The sequence below is a fragment of the Tasmannia lanceolata genome, unplaced genomic scaffold, assembly GCF_043159265.1.
Source record: "Tasmannia lanceolata isolate RefF3 unplaced genomic scaffold, GAP_Taslan_0.1 ptg000002l, whole genome shotgun sequence".
NCBI lineage: Eukaryota > Viridiplantae > Streptophyta > Magnoliopsida > Canellales > Winteraceae > Tasmannia > Tasmannia lanceolata.
In genome coordinates, this window is record NW_027518679.1 from 35,107,060 (window position 1) to 35,113,571 (window position 6,512).

General features: G+C 36.0%; 1 pseudogene; it reads right to left on the reverse strand.

The window, feature by feature from the left end:
- Positions 1 to 56: 56 nt before the first annotated feature.
- LOC143891075 (ATP-dependent zinc metalloprotease FTSH 3, mitochondrial-like) lies at positions 57 to 6,301 on the reverse strand (annotated as a pseudogene).
- Positions 6,302 to 6,512: the final 211 nt, after the last annotated feature.

The window sequence follows — 6,512 nt, forward strand, 5'->3', positions numbered from 1 at the left end:
CATCTTTTCATTTTCATGCTTCTGTTAGGGAGAAACAAAAGGGGTGAAGATAGGATTTACTCTAATGTAAGCTTGCTTAGAATGAAAAGTATTGGACGGTCATTGAAGCATATCTGCATGTAATTAATCCTCACGTAACGTAACAGTGCGATGTCAGGTTTATCAATGGAAATTTGACGATCAAATCGACCAGGTCTCAACAAGGCCTTGTCTAAAATGTCGGGCCTATTGGTGCCAGCAAGTACAACAAGTCCAGCAGTTGTTCCAAATCCATCCATTTCTATAAGCAACTGGTTAAGAGCACTCTCACGCTCATCGTTTCCACCTGTGAGGCTCCCATGGCCCCTTGCTCGACCAATTCCATCAATTTCATCAATAAAAATTATACTCGGTGCACATGTCTTGCTTCTGAAAACAAGCTCCTCACCCGGGATGGTCCAACCCCAACAAACATTTCCATAAAATCTGAACCAGAAATAGATAAAAAGGGAACACCAGATTTGCCTGCAGCTGCTTTTGCAAGAAGTGTCTTTCCTGTTCCTGGAGGTCCAACAAGAAGATCGCCTTTGGGAATTTTTGCTCCCAGCTCCTCATACTTCCTAGGGTTCTTGAGGAAGTGTAAAAATTCCATGATTTCTTGCTTCGCTTCATCACATCCAGCCACATCTTTGAAAAATACCTAGACAACAAAAGTATTTCAGTTTCCAACTAAATGTTATTAAAATACCTGGATGAAAAAAGCATTCCAACTTTATCACATGCAAACAAATCTTTGAAAAATGTGTTTAAGGAAAATTAATACCAATAACAAAGTGAAAGAAGTAGAGCTCACCTTGTTTTTGGAATTCTTATCTAATTTTGTCACATTAGCTTTCCCAATATTAAATATTCCATGACTATCGCTTCCTCCACTCCCACCTACGCCAAATCCACCTTGCATTCTTGTCCCCATGTATAAGAGTGACCCGACAACCAATGCTGTTGGAGCGAATCTCAGCAACTCTTGGTACCAAACTATTTCAGAGACATACATTACAGGAACATAATCATGAGGGTCAACCCTTAGTGCTGCCTGGGCTGCCTCCAACTTCTCTTCAAATGATTCAATACTCCCAATGTTAAAATGAAACATATAATGGCTCCCATTTCTTCTATCAGGGGTACCACTCATAGTTCGAGAGCTCCTGACGTACACTTTTGCAACAGATTTGTTGGAAACAACAATGTGATCTACTAAACCACGTTCTAGAAGCTTGCTTTTAAACTCTTGAAAACTGATCTGAGAAAAAAAACATACAAGGTATTTGTTGTTAGAACAGAAAGATATAAAGATTTAAGTCCATAAATAAACAGTGCATATACAACGAGTCAACAAGAACATGTTCTAATGTACTGATCATAAAATAAGCGTTAGAAAGAAACTGTGATATATCCTAATGCAATGATCATAAAACAGATCAAATCAACGTTCAAAAGTCGGACCTCTAGTTGAAAAGCCCCCACTTAAGTATGGTCATATGTAACTAATGAAGAAACATGTAAATAGTTGAACCACAGTTTTAAATTTCAACTGAAACCTTTTGTTTCGGCCAAAATATTTCAATTTTGGCTACTATAGAAATGAAATCCACTTGGTTTCGAAAAAATACAAGAATTTTCTTGAAGTTTCGGGATATTTTCTGAAACATAAACTTTTTAGATAAAAAAACTGAAGTTTACATCGAAATGACGACAGTTCTATTAAAACGATGACAAAAATTAACTCCGCTCACAGAAAAGAGAAGAACAATTAGATTCCTTTAAATTAATTCCAAAAAAGACAAAAAATAAAAAGAAAAACCAATGGTGAGGAATCTTACACAGATTTTATCCATGACTTTGGACCGAAATATTTCGTGATTATAAGATTTTGGCCAAAATTTCTTACCGAAAATGAAATGTTTTCATTTCGTTGATGACTGAAACCAAAACCGAAACTTAAAAACTTGAGTTAAACCACTTAAGCTCAAATAAGATGTATGTGCCATGATGATTAGAAGCAAGAAAAGCTCAACACATCAATAACCTGATTACAGAAACTGTCTATATGAGGACTTAATGGGCTTATAATACAGGTAGCAGTAGCCACTAGTTGAAGCTGAGAAGGTTTGAAGCAGAAATGAGGGAAAGGAAAGGGCTAGTACAAACCACCCATAATAAAGAACTTGCAAAATGTATCCTTTTGACATAAAGAGATTTTTTATTCAGAGTTTTAGAATGGAGAATAAAATACTGATAAGTTACAAACAAGATCAATGATATTATTATTTCAACACAAGAAAAGTAGGAAATGCCTTGTGCGGACAGATCAGGAGATTTCAGTTACTAAGCACAGTACGTAGGGGACCACAGAGTTGTATGACTTCTGACAGACCTACTTAAGAATAGAACAAATATCAGCGTCAGCTGAACCCTTATTAATGGCCAAATTTTGACATGGTATTGTAACATAGAGAAAATCAAAACACCATCTAAATTTGTTTCTTTTAGAAACTGAATCCATCTTTTGGGTTGGGATGAGTTAAACTCTCTCTCTCTCTCTCTCACACACACACACACACACACAAAAACAAATAAAAAAGTTGATGGTATCGAACTACATAGTACCATAGCTAACAAAACAAGTAAAATAGACAGACTTAGGCAGTAATTGTATAAGATATAGTGATATCCGATGGAAATCATTTTAAATCGTTAGTATTATAAATTTCATCGTAGAATTATGTGCCAAATATAAACCAAGATGATAAATAAAGTGACTTAAACTTGTTTAGAAGATATGCTAACCTGCTGTTGGTTTCGGTTCCGGATCCAATAACCGAAGGAGATGAAACCCCCAACCCAGTAAATAATAGAGGTGCCACCAAACTGTTGGGTATATAATATAACCATATTATGTTCTAATATAAGCCCAATAAGATAATGGACCGGTGTAGTGGGCCTATTTGGGCTAGAGCCCATTAACCTATTAAAACCCTAGTGTATCTCTATATATAGGGGCTGGAGGCAACAAACTTGGTATTCCAAATTCGATACCTTGGGTGTAATGCTTCAAGAAACCTCTTGAAACTACTGTTCCTCTCTCGCCTCAATCAAATGGCATAGCTGAGTGTAAGAACATGATGTTAACTTAAGTGTTAAACTCCATGTTAATGTCAGCTGACATGCCTAATTGCATTTGGGGAGAAGCAGCTTTAACTGCAAATCACATCCTAAATAGAGTACCTCACTCTAAATTGACCTCTACTTCGTATGAGTTATGTCATAATCTTCCTTGTAGATATGACACTCTTAAGACTTGGGACTGTATTGCTTATGTAAGGATACTAGACCCTAGGAGACCTAAAGTGGGAACTAGAACAAACACTTGTGTTTATCTAGGAGGTGTAGAAGATAGTGCTGGTGATCGATTTTTGTATCTATCAACCAATATGGTTATAGAATCTCGAGATGCAATTTTTCTTTGAGAATAAATTTCTCAGAGATCAAGGTTTGACCATACCAGGCGATACAGAGATGGTTACAAAATTGACGGTTGAGTCTGAACCAGTTACTTCTGACACTTTTCCCAATCTGATTTCTGAATCAGTTCCTGTAAGAGTTTCAACAAGAGATAGAGTACCTAAGAATTTGGTGAGGACTTTGTGACCTACCAATTAGAGAATGGTCCATCATCCTATCAGGACGTGATGGGATCTAGGGACTCTATATTGTGGGCAAAAGCCATTCATGATAAAATGAGCTCTATGTTAGAAAATCTAACTTGGCAGCTAGTTGATTTGCCAAAATGGGCTAAGACTATGGGCTGTAAGTAGATATTTGTATGTGATTATACAAAGTTTATTATGGTCTTAATCAAGCACCTAAATTGTGACATCAGAAATTTGACATATTAGTAAAGAGCTTTGGGTTTCTGACAAATTACTCGGATAAATGCCTTTACTATCGTTTTGTGTCGAATAAGGTCATGATTATTTGCTTGTATGTAGATGTTGATTCTTATTTCCAATCTCTCTCTGTGATAAGTAATGTGAAACTAATCTTGGGTAAAGACTTCGACATGCAAAGACCTTGGTGTTGTTAACACCATTCTTGGTATGAATGTAAGTTTTTGAAAGGCAAGGAATCACCTTTGGGCTAACCCATTATATGAAAAACTACTTTCCTTTTGAGGATGTAGTGAGTGCAAACCGATTGAGACACCATTTGATTATATCAAGAAGCTGATTTTTAATGAAAGAGACAGTGTGAATCAGTTAGATTATTCTAAACTAATTAGTAGTCTCATGTATGCTATGAGTTGCACTAGGCCAGACATAGCCTTTACAGTTGGCATGCTGAGTCGTTTCACTAGTAATCCTGGCCATGAGCACTGGGATGCCCTTATGAGGCTGATGAGATACCTTAAGGGTACTCAAAATTATACTCTTTGTTATGGTGGCCATTCTCCTGTCTTGGACGGATATTCTGATGCATCATGGTGCTCAGAATCAGAGAACAGCAAATTTATTGCTGTTGTTTGGAAGTCGAATTGGAACTTTATGCTCTAACTTCAGCTATAGATGAAAGCTAAGGGATAAAGAATCTGATTATGGTTATGGCATTCCACTAACCCGGTTAAAGATTAGTTCTTTAGTGGGTTAAGGATTAGTTCCTTATGTGTGTTCTGTGATGATCAAGCTACAACAATGGTTGGGAAGAACTCACTCTTTAATGGTAAGAGGATACATCTTAGGCTGAAACAGGCCATATGCTGAATTATCTCAAGACCACGGGATTATCACTTTGATTGATACGAAATTGATGGATAATAGGCCGAAGCTCTCACAAAAGGGACTGACCAAAGATCAAATATTCAAAATTGTGGGGGAGATGGGGTTAAAGACTGTGTAGACGTATCTTAACCTACATCCAAGATAAGCACTTGATATGTTTCAATGATGTTTACAGTTGTCTTTATGTCATTCCACATTTGATGACATGTCCTTCTTGGGAAAGGTTGTTTCATTCCAAACTTGATGATACAGCATAACTCAATTTGGATATGATGCCTGTAACATTCCAAATAGAAACATGAAATGGTTCTTTGCAAAAGAAACTATTAGGTCTTGTTCTTTATTGAAACTTGACAATGATGAATGGTTCTTTGCAAAAGAAGCTGTTTAGGTCTTGTTCTTTATTGAAACTTGACAATGATGCTTATGGTGAGAGTGATACTGATACTTTTTTCAGCCATTTTGGAATTGTACTAAGTTCTTCTTCAGGTAGAACTAGATACTTTCGTGAATTAAGGAATTGTACTAAGTTCTTCTTCAGGTAGAACTAGATACTTTCATGAATTATGGAATTGCACTAAGTTCTTCTTCAGGTAGAACTAGATACTTTCATGTTTACACTATTGGTTGGATTCATTTTCATGCAATCCATATTTGGTAATTCACAGGGATTGGCGAAAAAGGAGGAGCTTGTCTTGATTTGGACTTTGATGAAGAGGACATACTTAAATCTTCTAAAGTCATAAAGACTATGCTTTTATTTCAGTACGTATAGAGTTCACTTTTTTGTGAAACTTTATTTTGGATCTCGATGAGAATCATACCCCATAAATGAATTCCTCTAAGATCAGTGGGGTTCACTTATATGTGAAACTACCTTTTAGTTGAGTTTAGCTTGTTGTATATCTAGAACTCTTGGTTTGTCATAAAATGATTCGTGTTTTCAGTTGGATTACAGATCTTTTATGATATAGACCATATGGTGATGTGGATGATTCAATATTTTGTCTTGAACATTGCACTATCTATCTATTGGATTGTGCTATATGTAGAACATAGGGGGAGATTGTTGGGTATATAATATAACCCTATTATGTTCTAATATAAGCCCAATAAGATAATTGACCGGTGTAGTGGGCCTATTTGGGCTAGAGCCCATTAACCTATTAAAACCCTAGTGTATCTCTATATAAAGGGGCTGGAGGCAACAAACTTGGTATTCCAAATTCGATACCTTGGGTGTAATGCTTCAAGCAACCTCTTGCTGGACCTAATTACTCTAACAAAAAATTGGCAACTGCTTCTTAAAACCTTCCTAGGAACTCCCATGATCATATGCATTCGAATCCTCTGGGGAAAAGAGAGGAAAAAAATACAGTATTATGTTTAATTACCACCATAAAACTTTAACCATCTAACAAAAAGTTTATGTATTTCCATCACAGACCAACTGTCTCTGTAGATTTAACAAAAAGACGAAAACCCATCTCTATAAAGATCATCAAGTTATGTATTTAATGTGCATCTTCGATTCATTTGTAAACTATTCAGGAAAAAGAAAATCGGAATTTTTGTTCATTTTGTCCATTGTCCATTGTAAAATAATACATTCAAATCTATCAGCAAGTATGTAGATTTCACAACAACCCATCTCTATAAAGATCATCAAGTTATGTATTTGATTTGAATCTGCCAATA